General features: G+C 34.3%; 1 long non-coding RNA gene across 2 annotated transcripts in view; it reads right to left on the bottom strand.

Annotated features, from left to right (window-relative positions):
- Positions 1-16,039, bottom strand: part of LOC139977232 (uncharacterized) — a 102,526-nt gene that overhangs the window by 26,957 nt on the left and 59,530 nt on the right. Inside the window, exon 3 of one of the 2 annotated variants that reach the window (XR_011796485.1) lies at positions 3,723-3,909. The exons of the other annotated variant lie outside the window; for it this stretch is intronic. This is a non-coding gene — a long non-coding RNA (uncharacterized lncRNA). Of the gene's footprint in view, positions 1-3,722; positions 3,910-16,039 lie in introns of those variants that run through there. 2 annotated transcript variants of the gene reach the window in all.

Below are 16,039 nucleotides of genomic sequence, written 5' to 3'. Positions count from 1 at the left end.
CAGATTGCCTGAGAGGTATTTGTGTTTAACTTAAAAAAAAAAAACACCATTATGTTTTAAAATCTGATGTCAGTCTCATTTGAACAATCTCTTAACCCCCCCCCCCCTCCCCCATCTCCTAATGTCAATGTGATGTTTCACCATTATCTCATATCAGGGCAGTATACTAAAACATTCATTCTGATAAAAAAAGGACAAAAATGTGTCTTTGAACGGTATGTGTGTTGGATATTTCTTTTAGTACGAAGGCATTCATTTCATGTTTCACTAGTTAAACACTTACTTCTGAGGTGTAACTAATTAACTACTTGAAGCCACTTCAACAATGATAAGGGTTTAAAACATTAATTATTTACATGAAATGGAACATGTTTGGGCTACCTTGTGAAATTGAAGTGCAAAATATCCCTTAACTAATCATCCTTTACATTACTTTTCTTTACTTTCTATAGTTTCTACAAACAAGGCATATATTGCCTTCAATACTGACTTTATTTCAAAATGTTTCTGAACCAATTCCAACTCACATCCGCAAGCAAAGTCTTTCCGAGACGTTGGAAATAAACAAACTATATATCTCCTCGTTGATTGCAAGGTCAAAATAATATTAATTTTATATTTGAACAAAACTCAGCAACAGCTCACGAAGAAGATAATTGGCCATGAAACAAAACAGCCGGAATAGGAGAAAATAATAATGATTTCAGTCTGACAATCTGAGTAAGAGAGAGAAATTTGCCGCTGAAAGGGCAGGGAGAAAAAAAAAACTTTATTTGTCTTAAAGGTTTATCTGCTTGGGTGGCTGACTTCATTAGATGAGCTTGGTGTCATAAAAGACTTTCCAAATGAAACCAGAAAGACTCGACAATGTTAGGTGAATCAATTGCACATATCCTATTGGAGATGGCTGCTTCTACATATATAATATGTTGATAGATATACAAATGTACATATCCTTCATGAGATGGCTGCTTCTACAGATATAATATATTGATAGATATACAAATGTACATATCCTACAGGAGATGGCTGCTTCTACATATATATAATATATTGTTAGATATACAATGTACATATCCTACATAAGATGGCTGCTTCTACAGATATAATATATTGATAGATATACAAATGTACATATCCTACATGAGATGGCTGCTTCTACAGATATAATATATTGATAGATATACAAATGTACATATCCTACAGGAGATGGCTGCTTCTACAGATATAATATATTGATAGATATACAAATGTACATATCCTACATGAGATGGCTGCTTCTACAGATATAATATATTGATAGATATACAAATGTACATATCCTACATGAGATGGCTGCTTCTACAGATATAATATATTGATAGATATACAAATGTACATATCCTACAGGAGATGGCTGCTTCTACAGATATAATATATTGATAGATATACAAATGTACATATCCTACATGAGATGGCTGCTTCTACAGATATAATATATTGATAGATATACAAATGTACATATCCTACATGAGATGGCTGCTTCTACAGATATAATATATTGATAGATATACAAATGTACATATCCTACATGAGATGGCTGCTTCTACAGATATAATATATTGATTGATATACAAATGTACATATCCTACAGGAGATGGCTGCAACTACAGATATAATATATTGATAGATATACAAATGTACTTATCCTACATGAGATGGCTGCTTCTACAGATATAATATATTGATAGATATACAAATGTACATATCCTACAGGAGATGGCTGCAACTACAGATATAATATATTGATAGATATACAAATGTACATATCCTACATGAGATGGCTGCTTCTACAGATATAATATATTGATAGATATACAAATCTGCAATCCTACATGAGATGGCTGCTTCTACAGATATAATATATTGATAGATATACAAATGTACATATCCTACATGAGATGGCTGCTTCTACAGATATAATATATTGATAGATATACAAATGTACATATCCTACATGAGATGGCTGCTTCTACAGATATAATATATTGATAGATATACAAATGTACATATCCTACATGAGATGGCTGCTTCTACAGATATAATATATTGATAGATATACAAATGTACATATCCTACATGAGATGGCTGCTTCTACAGATATAATATATTGATAGATATACAAATGTACATATCCTATATAAGATGGCTGCTTCTACAGATATAATATATTGAAAGATATACAAATGTACATATCCTACAGGAGATGGCTGCTTCTACAGATATAATATATTGATAGATATACAAATGTACATATCCTACAGGAGATGGCTGCTTCTACAGATATAATATATTGATAGATATACAAATGTACATATCCTACATGAGATGGCTGCTTCTACAGATATAATATATTGATAGATATACAAATGTACATATCCTACATGAGATGGCTGCTTCTACAGATATAATATATTGATAGATATACAAATGTACATATCCTACATGAGATGGCTGCTTCTACAGATATAATATATTGATAGATATACAAATGTACATATCCTATATAAGATGGCTGCTTCTACAGATATAATATATTGATAGATATACAAATGTACATATCCTACAGGAGATGGCTGCTTCTACAGATATAATATATTGATAGATATACAAATGTACATATCCTACATAAGATGGCTGCTTCTACAGATATAATATATTGATAAATATACAAATATACATATCCTACAGGAGATGGCTGCTTCTACAGATATAATGTATTCATAGATATACAAATGTACATATCCTATAGGAGATGGCTGCTTCTACAGATATAATATATTGATAGATATACAAATGTACATATCCTACATAAGATGGCTGCTTCTACAGATATGTCTACAAATTTACATATCCTGTTTGAGATGTCTGTGTCTACTGACATGATATATTGATTGATATAGAAATGTACTCCAAAAACAATATCTTGAAATATTGGCCTAAATGATATTGTGACTTTACTCAAGGTTTTGAATCACTGACCACAAGGTAACGGTTTTTAATTTTGGTCTCTGTGGATAATAAGTGAAAACATGATTCCATTTAAAGTAAATGTTCTCCAAGTTCATTACAGCTGGTTGAACTGCTCACACCCACACATTACAACCTTTTCCTCTCCCTTCAAGAAAAGTCTAACATATCAAAGAGTCATTCTTACAGTAATGATAGTGACATTTTCTTCCTTTCTTGTGCCATGTGAAAGTACTCAAGGTTATTGATTAGCTTGTTAATAGTAGACAGTACTCATTTCTACATATGAATTAAAAGAAATGAGAAAAAACAAGAGCGAAATATAAGGAAATACTAAACGTTTCCGAGCAAGCAAAATCAATGAAAGAAATGAAACCAAATAAATGAGATAAGAAGAATTACAAGTAAATAAAATGACAACAACAGAAAGCTTGATTTCTAAGAACTGCAAAGGAAAACCAAATATTTCAAATGATATTAAACATCAAAAATTGTTGAAATGATCTGCATTATAGAAGCAAAAGCTTAATTTTTTTTTTTTTTTTTTTTGGGTGAGCTCTGTGGATATATGTAAGTTCCAAAGGTAATAGGCCACGTTGGGTTCATATTTGTCACTTACATGATCTTGGTTCATCCCAGGCAACTTAGAATTGCAAATTTGATAAAAATATATTTCTTTAGCAGTAATTACATACAGCAATCACTCACGTATACACTCGTGCCAAATTTGGCCCCATCAAAATGCATCATTTGTCTTGTATGATATAGGATTCTCTCAGCTCAGCTTTTTTGCAATATTTTACCAAACTGGATGTTTTGCAGAGAAAACCTACTTTTGTTTCATAGTAGCAGCTGCCTGTTTGCCTCATTCTTTTGCTATGAAAGCAATTTATAAATTTTCTGGGTGGAAAAGAAAAAAACTTTAATGGGGACAAATAAACTTGGAGCCATTCTGAGGCCGTTGGGAGGCGCAATGATCACATGATTTGTCAAAATACACCAGAAACGACAAACTGGGAAGCAGAAGGAGTGTCTCTGAGGACGGAATTATTGTCAGCACATGGAAAGTTTTCATCGGGGGTAATTTCAGTTGAAATGGAACGTGACTGTGCACACATGTGGTTAAGGTAATAATCAATCATGGGAAAACATTCACGGTCCCTATTATACGCCTACTTATCGAACCTACGTGAAAAAAGCTACTTCGGAATTCGGGGCAGAAAAGTGGGAAGTTGAATTTTATTATGATAAAAATGAAAAAGAAATATAAAACGAGTATTATTATTGATACTCCTGGGTTTGGAAAATGCTTCGGTAGCAAGGAAGACCTTTAGAAGTTGCAAATATAGAGCGATCCATGAGTAATGTTTACAAAAATTGGAGAAAGGCCAAACAATGGATTCAGAATATCAAATTTATTACAGTAATTGATGTGAACAGCTTCCCTCCAGATCAACTTGCATTGTGCACAGAATGCAGAGCATGTTGGTAGGGACTACTGTAGGAATATCAGTAAATATGTAAGATGTTATGTATCTTGCTGGACATGCTAAACATAATTACTGTAAGAGAGTGTGTTTCTTCTTGGCTGATGAGAGGGTGCCCCATGTTTATTCAGTGTGTGGGGTCATGCCCTCTGTTTGGTCGTTCCTTCATGTGGCATATGGAGAGATCGGGGAGCTCACTGGCGTTCAAGATCTGCACAGGGTCAGTTGTGTGATCGGAGTTCTGCTATATGTATACTTTATATTATACATGTTACTTGTGCCAGGGTGTGCTTTGTATGCTTTGTGCTGCTTGCGATTTATTGATTATTTTGTGATATATTTGTATATTAATAGAGAATTTATAAATATATTTTTTGTAGTTTTCACGGATTGAATACATGACATTATCCAGTAGAAGCCTTAGTGTCCTTCTCGTCTATATCTCTACACCACTCGGCTACAATTACAAATCAAAGAACTCTTTTATTTTCAAGTAACCTATTCAGGGATTGACATATTTAGATATTTTTCTTCAATTTCAATATATTATGTTTTTATAGAATCATTCAACACAGAATAGTAGATTTGTTTCACAATGTATAAACGCATTATGACATTCATTAATATCCGTCAGATTGTGTTTGGTTCCCACAAATTTTTAGACCCAAAATACTGAGTTATAGAACAAATTGTATTAAACAATGCAGTGAGAGATAGAAGGGATTTTTTTTCTGTAAAAGTCAACAATTAACCACAATTCATAAATTGTTGCTCAATAATAAAGCATTTTTCATGACTACTACCAAGCTTAAAAAAGCTGCAATGTAAGGCAAACTGGCTATTTTCTTTGCCTGCAATCGATAGTGTTATATTCCTGCACTTAATTGCCATAACTGTGTGTCAAGCTATGGTTTTTCAGGTGTCTTTGAATGGAGTTTGACTGCTCTGGACACCGCAAACAGGAATAACCTCATAATAATAATAATAATAATAATACTAATAATAATAATAACAATAATAATAATAATAATAATTATAATTATAACTATAATAATAATAATAATAATAATAATAATTAAAATAATAATAATAATAATTATAATTATAATAATAATAATAACTAAGATTTATAATGCGCTAATTATATATAAACAAAATAGTTGTCAAAAGTGCCGTACAGTATAGTTTGAATAGAAAGAAAATCAAAAACAATAATGCAACAATGAAAAATAATTACAAATCAAATTGAAAAATGTTTAGTATAGAGGTATGCTTTTAGTTTAGATTTGAAAAGTGATTTAATAGGTATACATTTTAAATGATTTGGGAGGGAATTCCACAATTTGGGACCAGAAACTGAAAAAGCAAGGTTGGCATAGGTAACCCCATTGGTTCTAGGTACTAGGAGGGTAATGAAGTTTGACATAAGGAATGTCTCTCTTACAAGCAAAGACATATGCTGAGATAATGCAATAGTGAAGGTAGCTCATAATTTATAAACTTTCCTTACTCACGTGACCACAGATTTAACTATCAAAGTACACCAACAGTTAATAACCTGAAAGTCATGGTCAAATGCAATGATTTCACCAGCTAAAATTCTTTCCAAAATTAGCTAGAAATAGTCTCACAGACTTCCAACCGTTATGGTCACAGAGAGTTGCCTTGCATCTTTAAGCGAGGGGCTCCTTAGCTTTAGCAGTAAGTTTCATTTACACAAAGAAGTGGAAATTTCACTTGCAAAGAAGCTGTTGATTTGTGAGTAGTTCTTTCGACCTCGATTGCTCACTGAAGATCTGAATTTTTGGTCAAATATGGAGAGGTTTGGGCATGTCTTAAGGTCATTGAATTCTTTTTTTAATTCACTATATCACTGAAGCATGCCTTTCAAGTCAATTTAAGGGTTGAAACAATTTTCAGGGATGTACTGAGATAGGGGGGAAAAAAATATCGAACTCATTAGAAATTCAGTTTTCCAGACATCTTGGCTATGGGCTTTAAATATACTAGACACTGTTGTAAATTTTACAAAGTAGAACTAGAACTCCTGGTGGAAGAGTTGGTTAATAGTAAGCACTTTTGTAATAACTAACTATCCTAGATACTTTTGTTTTACAGATCATCCTGACCATCCCTCAGTCCTGTGTTACATTACAATATGGACAATAGAATCCTCAAATTTACTGTCATTAATTGCTGGATACTGTTGTTATTACATAATATCCTGACCATCCCTCAGTCCTGTGTTACATGACAATGTATCTTGTTATTACAGAATATCCCTAGAATCCTCAAATTTTCTATCATTCATTGCTATTATACTGTTGTTATTACAGACTATCTTGACCATACCTCAGCCCTGTGTTACATGACAATGTAAACACAAATATTGGTATTATAGATTATCGTTATAATCCTCAAATTTAATGTCATTCATTGCTACGTATACTGTTGTTAAGTCAGATTATCTATGTCCTTTGTTACATGACATAACAGATTATCTTGACCACTACAGATTATCTTGACCGTCCCTATGTCCTTTGTTACATGACAATATGGACAATATTGTTATTGTAGAATATCCCTAGAATCCTCAAATTTACTGTCATTCATTGCTAGATACTGTTGTTAATATGTATATTATCTTGACCACTACAGATTATCTTGACCATCCCTTTGTCCTTTGTTACATGACAATATGGACAATATTGTTATTGTAGAATATCCCTAGAATCCTCAAATTTACTGTCATTCATTGCTAGATACTGTTGTTAATATAACAGATTATCTTGACCACTACAGATTATCTTGACCGTCCCTTTGTCCTTTGTTACATGACAATATGGACAATATTGTTATTGTAGAATATTCCTAGAATCCTCAAATTTACTGTCATTCATTGCTAAGATACTGTTGTTAATATTACAGATTATCTTGACCACTACAGATTATCTTGACCATCCCTTTGTCCTTTGTTACATGACAATATGGACAATATTGTTATTGTAGAATATCCCTAGAATCCTCAAATTTACTGTCATTCATTTCTAAGATACTGTTGTTAATATAACAGATTATCTTGACCACTACAGATTATCTTGACCATCCCTTTGTCCTTTGTTACATGACAATATGGACAATATTGTTATTGTAGAATATCCCTAGAATCCTCAAATTTACTGTCATTCATTGCTAGATACTGTTGTTAATATAACAGATTATCTTGACCACTACAGATTATCTTGACCATCCCTTTGTCCTTTGATACATTACAATATGGACAATATTGTTATTATAGAATATCCCTAGAATCCTCAAATTTACTGTCATTCATTGCTAGATACTGTTGTTAATATGTATATTATCTTGACCACTACAGATTATCCTGACCATCCCTCAGTCCCGTGTTACATTACAACATGGACAATGGTGTAAAATACAGAATATTATTATAATCACAGAACAGAATGTTTTTCATCACTATACTCCAATATCTGCCCACTGATGTTTAAGTTCACATTACACACTGATATATTGTATTACTGAAAAACTTAAACATAGTGTTATACTTTTTTCTTAAGTTTCAGGTTAACAATTATCTGTGCCATGTATTAAATTAACTGTCAAGAATGAATATTAATTTAGTTTCCATTACAAAGATGAGTATATGAGCACTTGATGGTTCCCAAAAAGAGAGAAGAATCTTTTGCTCATTTTGTATCGTCCTAAAAACTTGGATAAGCAGTTTGCTAACAGTTTTATTTTATTTTTATTTTTATCATAAAAACTTGTCACAACATCATAATTACAATGTTAATTCATACATTAAGAATAACTGCTGCCATGATGCTTAAAAGTTGAAGATAGAGATGCAGACACAACCATCATCTATAACTTATATTATATTAAGATCTATAGATGAATAACATTCTCAAATATCTAAGTAAAACTTTGTTTTATTTGGGAGGAATCACATCTTAAAAGTTGTGTCTGGAGCTGCCATTTTGTTTGTGATGTGTCTAAATAGATCAATTTAGATTAAGCTAAAATTGTCAAATCCATCTCTATTACAGTGTTTACATATTAGCAACGTAATGAAAAGAAGATATCAATCAAAGTTGTGCATGTGCGGCTCGTTGTCACATTAGACTTGCTAGAGTCTTCGGTCTTCATTTAAAGGAATTAATGAAAGTGTGATATCTCACGAATGGAATAACATTTTGCTGTTTGGGTATTAAGATGTTTATCACAAGTATAACTCTACCACAAAAACCACACGGCAGTGATAATGGATTTTCATCTCCTTCACAATCTGAAAAAATTTGTGACCATTTTACCATATCTAGCAAATTCTTTGTCATTATAGATATATATAGGACATTTAACGTTACATTAAACTGCATACCGTACCAAGTTACAGAATAAACACATCTTGTGTTATTGAGTAGGCCTGTGACATTTTCTTAAACTATTCAAAATTTGGTATTCCTGGTACTACTGCTGAGACTGGCATTTACAAAACTTGGACTTTAATTAAATAATGCAAAAGTTTTACAGGAAGAAATGTCCCCAAAGCAGCTGTAAAACTAGATCTGTACTTTTACAACTGAGGTGATGTTTTTTTCTTTTCCTTCTAAAAATTTAACTTATAAACCCAGTTACTCCCTCACTGGAGAACTGGAAATCATTTTCCATTGATCAAAATGCTGGCAACAAAATAGCTAGGATGGAGATCAGATCCGGCCAGCTCTACACATAAATCTTATGAACAATACTAAAGATTTCCCCCCAAGGAGGTAAATCCTATAAATTCTCTTCCACTGCAGCAATTTATACTAAGGGTTCGAAATGTTTGGGACTGCTCGCTTGAGGCTTGGTACTGATGGAGTTACTTCAAAGATTGATTGTGAGAACCCCTTTGGATTTGTACCCAGAACAACTTGTGGCATATTACCTTCGTCTCTTTAGGGAATCAATTTCAATTTTACCTTTCCCAATCTATCTTACCTTTCAATGTACATTTTTCTACTACTACTTGATTTATCACTATTGCTATATATTGAAATTTTCAGTAACCAGGAAAAATGCTCCCCATAGGTTTGGTCATTATCCAACATGGCAACTAGAAAAATTTGCCGATATATAAGGATAAATAAATGGCAGATTTTTTTTTTGCACTAAAACTTTTCAGCAACTCAATACAGTAGCATTTGAGAATGAAAACCTAATTGCTTCATTTAGTACAAACCCAAATATAACTGCTCTCTGTTGGATGTACAGTAATATTATTAAAACACAAGTAACTATGGTTAACATGAATGTTTGCAAGACGTGTGCAACACGATGTTGGTCTCACTGCCGACGACTTTGACATTTCTCAGATCAGATTGGAAAAGGATAGTGCCACATTTTTTACACTTGTTTCTTAAATGTTTACATCTAATATGACTCAATGTTGTCAATTTAAGAAAATAAAGTCACTTTAATAGTTGAACTACATGTCTACAAGTATGCTACAAACACATTTTGCAGGAATTTGTTTATAGTTTATATATATACTATAAACAAATTCCTGCAAAATAAATCCTGTTTGCAATACACTGAACATTCATCAAGTATTGAGATGTTTACACAAGTTTCCAATGATCAGTGTACTGTTTTTAACTTCTGCACTTTATTATGATCAAGCTTAATCCTGACAAGACACCCAAATTGATTCATATAATGGAACTGCCTTTTATATAACCTATAGAATACTTGCCATGACCACAATTGTTCATCTTCTCTGGATTGTTTTATCACTATCAAGGAGTGTTAGGAGTGTTAGCTCAGTGGTTTAACGCTGGTGCCTTTCAATCATAAGGTCCCGAGTTTGAGTCACTCCAAGTTTAATGTATGTCGTCCATCTACAGAGTTGTTGACAATTGACAATTCATAATCATGGACGTTAAATATGAATCTAAGAAACTGACTACGGTCAGCTTGCAGCTTTGATAAGCCAATGATGGCTTCTTCGCGAGTTCCTGCTTGCAGGAGGATCTAAAATACATACATACATACTATTGTCACTATGAAAAAATACGAAAGTAAGGTTCAGAGAGAACAGATTTTGTTTGACAAATCAAAGTAGATAATAATCAACCTGCCATTTCAAACGAAAAGACAAAATGTTGTGATGGACTATATGTGCAGCAAGGAACAGTATGTAATGGACTAGATTGTCATTGTTTTATCTCCCATATGCAAATGTTACTAATCAATTCCATTTCCATTTGCTGACCATGAATGGTGTATGGAACATTGACATGTTAGATTCATACATCAGCAAACTAACAGTTCAGACTGGATTAAATAAATTCTTCTAAGAGAAGTTTTACCCTGCAACATTGCCATGCTTAAATACTCCAGTACCAGGAAATAAGCGTGTCTTACCATTTTGGCAAGCTGTCACTGTATACTTCCATGGTAATCAGCTTAAAAGAATTCTTTCTAATATTTTATCACTGCAATTAATGTGAAGTAATATTCTATAGCATATTGGTCACACTATAACTTTACTAAACCAGATGCTTTTGCCACCTTCCATTGGGCTTGAAGTTTTATTCACCAGCACTCAGGACAATCTTCCCAACAATTCCAACATTAGACAAGATTTCACAGGATGTTATATGCATACGTCACTCAGTGAGAGTGAAAGAATGGCTGCACATTCTTCACTTTGATTGTCTAACACTAACGACATTGTTCTTCAAACTGTTACCTATATATAGTTAATTTGTGAACAATGCATGAAGCTTGTGCTCATGTTTATTGCCAAGAGACAAGGTTTAATTTTAGAAATACTTGAGCAACACATTGCACTTAGATATATACATGTGTATCAATATTATACACGTTAACATACTCAAAGAATCCAGAAACTCAAAGAATCCAGAAATCTGGACATGCTCCATGTCTACTACAGAGACTCCAAGAAACCAGGTTAAGCACTTTACCTTATCTTAACAACTTGTAATACAATTCCAGAGAATCCACTCAAGTACTGATTGACAATTCCTCAGAAAACTTACAGGCAGGTCACACCTTATCGAAGGGAAGATCTGAATTTGGTGACACTAGGAATAGTACAACTTGGCTTGAAATTGGACGTTTTTGTACAACAGTCAAGCACGCTAAGTGCTATTGACACCGCATTAAAAGGGTTAAGCTTTACCTAACTCCAGAGAATCAGGGTGCAATGTGTCATCACAGTCCACCCTGGAAATCAAAAGAAAATATTCCTCTCGAGAAAAATTGCATGGAAGATAACGAATCGTCATGGCGATCGGACTACAGAGACAGATAGCAAACATGATCCTTATTAATTTCATAAGGAATGACTGTGTCAACTCGATTCAGTTTTACAGTACTTTACTATTACCAAGCAAACTAAATGACATATCTCTGATCATCAGAAATGTAACTGACTGGGCAACAAGTAATAATAACAATAAATGAGACTTATATAGCGCCAAATCAGTAGACAAAAGTCATTGCTCAAGGCACTTTACAAAGAAAGCAGCTTAATTGATGTATGTATGTATGTATTTTAGATACTCCTGCAAGCAGGAACTCGCGAAGAAGCCAGAAGATTTACAAAAGAACAAGTGAAAAGATGGGTCATACGTAGACTTTTGAATGTAGAAAGTTTAGAGCATGTTCGAATGTGATCTGGTAACTTGTTCCAGAGATAAGAGCCAGAGTATTCGAAGCTTCTGTAACCATAGGTCTTCAAGCGTGGTTTAGGAACAGTTAAATACAGTTTGTTGGAGGAACGAAGTGTGCGAGTTGGAATATATGGCAAGAGAAGTTGTGACAGGTACACAGGCTGTTCCAGATGATGAGCACAAAAGGTGAGAAGTACAGACCGAAATGATCTCTTCTCGTCATTATTAAAAGAAACCGCTCTATGCTGTACAGATTTTAATACCCAGTATAGGTTATAGCCTGAGTTTGTGTCAGACTGACACACACTGATAAATACAAGAAGACGACACATGTGGTGGTCAAGAGATGATTTCATAGCATTGGTCAGTCTTGCTACATCAAGTCACATTTGCTAAAAAGCTACTGAATATATCACATAATAGGGAGACTGTTAGTTCACCATAAGGATTGTCACTGTAGACTTAACATAATCAGGGTAAGATGTGAAAGTGGGTTACAGGTACCTCATAAGCTCGAACTACAGAGACATGCTCTGAATCTCCAATATATGCTAAACTTTTTATCTTCATAGCACCTAGCAACAGAACTTGAGAATGTGACCTCCATTTGCTTCTAAACAGGTTCGACCAGCCCCACTGTCAATTTTATCTAGCACTGTTTTCATCAGTGAATAATACTCAGAGACTGCTGAATATGACAAACTGTCTAGACCAACGTGCCATTACGTTGCTGTTTTAACTTTACTTCTTGTAATGCATTTAAATTTTGTAATGACATTAGGGGTTGAGATGAGTTACACAAACCCAAGTCAAACAAGATTTCCAAGAGCCTATGACTCAATTAATATTTCTCACCTTATTTTATTCCGACTGTTAAAAGTAAACCCTTCGATAACCTCTGCTGCATGAATACGAAGTTCGTTCTCTATTCCGCTAAGTCACACCTTTAAAATAATAGGAAACTTTTAGTTTTATGAATCGACCCCTGCCTCTTCGTCAATGCATGAGTGACTCTCTAATAAAATCAAGGGGACTAATATCATTTCAAAGGTATTCCCAATCCAACCATACATATATATGAACGGTATGATGGAAAACCATAATCAAAGGCTTTTCCTCTGCATCGTACTGCTTGAAGATACAACAAGAGCACCTATATGTACAGAATAAATGTCACCAGAAGTTCACAAATCCTTTCGGCAAATATCAATTTAATTCATGTAATTCTCTGCAATGGGACTTTCAAACTGTATTCAAAGTACATTTTGCATTGACGTTGATGAATATTGTTAAGGAAATTTGTAAAAATATTTGAAATTTTCAAATTGGAAAAGAAGAAATTTCTATCATGGAGATATGCTTGTAGTGCTGATGGAATCTGAGCAGAAGTATGGCAAGGGGAGGCTTAATCACAGTTTTCTCCCAACTGACTTTAATTTTAGAGAAGTTTATTGAGCTTGAAGACAATTTCTATCTAAAACAAAGAAACACTTAAGAAAGACGTTTGTAGTACTATTTTATCATTCCTTTCCTGAAGAAGTGTTAGCATCCAGCAAATTGACACCATTCAAACTGAGCTTAAATAATTTACTAGTTATATCAGGACAGATAAGGAGCACCAGATCAGTCTCTAAACTTCCTTTAACATCTTCTGTAACGGCTCAGCACACTCTTTGCTCCATTACATCAACTTCCCCATATACTGTCAGCTCGTTTTGATTTCACAAACATGAGGACGACTAAGTCGCTCTTAGGATATATGTTCTTTCAAATCAACTAAAAAGAGTTTCAAGGGTTCTGTAAGACAAGGTATTTAGTGTTGTCCAACCCACTCCAAATCAGCAGGCAACTTCCTTCTCATTACCTGAAGGTATCACTGAATGTGCATACCTTAAAAGGATCTGCTCTTGCATTTTAAAACTTTATCGGGAAGTTTTGTGATCATGTTTTAAACTAGTTTGCGAACCATACAGCCAAAATCAAGGAATTTCTAAATAGGACAAAAAAAACCAAGAAAGAAAGGAGAATAGAATTTGCTGAATAGCAAAGCAAACAAAACAAAGGATGCAAGGCAAAGCTGAAAAGAAGGCTACTCACAGCAGAAACATTGGTACAGTCTAGGATAAAACAACAGCTTATCAAGCCTCATTGTTCTGAGGCTTAAAAGCAGATTACTAAAACTTGCTCAATTTTAATGCCCTCCCCCCTCCCCCAAAAGAAAGATCAACCAATCCAAATCAATTTTAAAACAGTTGCAAAACAGGGGATTCTGGGGATGGGGGAATGGGAGGGGGTTGGTGGTGTGGGGTCAGGAGCTTAAATGGTGGCTACTTTGGGTGGTAGAATGAGAAGTAAACTCATCATTTACTCTTGTGACTGGTTCATGAGGGTGTACCATGCTAAAAAGGTTTCCAGTTTACTCTAGGTGCAGTAGAAGGAAGGTGCTGAGGGTGTGTGGAGACAAATAGGACAAAAACAACCAAGAAAGAAATGGAAAACGAATTTGCTGCAAAGCAAACAAACAAAGCAAAGGATGCAAGGCAAACCTGAAAAGAAGGCTACTCACAGCAGAAACATTGGTACAGTCTAGGATAAAACAACAGCTTATCAAGCCTCATTGTTCTGAGGGTTAAAAGCAGATTACTAAAACTTGCTCAATTTTAAAGCCCCCCCCTCCCCCAAAAGAAAGATCAACCAATCCAAATCCAAATCAATTTTAAAACAGTTGCAAAACAGGGGATTCTGGGGATGGGGGAATGGGAGGGGGGTTGGTGGTGTGGGGTAAGGAGCTTAAATGGTGGCTACTTTGGGTGGTAGAATGAGAAGTAAACTCATCATTTACTCTTGTGACTGGTTCATGAGGGTGTACCATGCTAAAAAGGTTTCCAGTTTACTCTAGGTGCAGTAGAAGGAAGGTGCTGAGGGTGTGTGGAGACAAATAGGACAAAAACAACCAAGAAAGAAATGGAAAACGAATTTGCTGCAAAGCAAACAAACAAAGCAAAGATGCAAGGCAAACCTGAAAAGAAGGCTACTCACAGCAGAAACATTGGTACAGTCTAGGATAAAACAACAGCTTATCAAGCCTCATTGTTCTGAGGGTTAAAAGCAGATTACTAAAACTTGCTCAATTTTAAAGCCCCCCCCCCTCCTCCCCCAAAAGAAAGATCAACCAATCCAAATCCAAATCAATTTTAAAACAGTTGCAAAACAGGGGATTCTGGGGATGGGGGAATGGGAGGGGGGTTGGTGGTGTGGGGTAAGGAGCTTAAATGGTGGCTAAACTTTGGGTGGTAGAATGAGAAGTAATCTCATTTACCCCTTGTGACTGGTCCGTGAGGGTGTACTACCGTGCTAAAAAGGTTTCCAGTTTACTCTAGGTGCAGTAGAACGAAGGTGCTGAGGGTGTGTGGAGACAAGTAAGCAATGAAACAAAGTCAGTTTAATTATTGTGACTGGACTGTAGCTTACCAATAATAACTGTTTTCCTAATATGTAGAATTGGCACAATTTTAATTTCTGTTTGGTTAATTATCATGTCTGGACACCCGTCAACAGAGCTACAACCTGCCTGAAAAAGAAACCCAATTTTACATTTAAGGATACTTATATATAGCTGGAACAGCACAGTGAAAAGATCTGGAAGGACATCACATCCAGAACAAACTTGATTTGAGAAATACTTCATAAACGTTGGTGAATTGTCCTCTAAAAAATGCTATTTAAGTAACATCTTTTGCATATCACTTAACAATTGGAAAACTGGTCTATATATTACTGCATTCATTATACACATAGAATGGTTATTTAGCTTAAAAGCATAAAGTCACCTCTGTT

The sequence above is a fragment of the Apostichopus japonicus genome, chromosome 12, assembly GCF_037975245.1.
Source record: "Apostichopus japonicus isolate 1M-3 chromosome 12, ASM3797524v1, whole genome shotgun sequence".
NCBI classification, from domain to species: domain Eukaryota; kingdom Metazoa; phylum Echinodermata; class Holothuroidea; order Aspidochirotida; family Stichopodidae; genus Apostichopus; species Apostichopus japonicus.
This window is presented reverse-complemented; position numbering and strand designations above follow the sequence as displayed.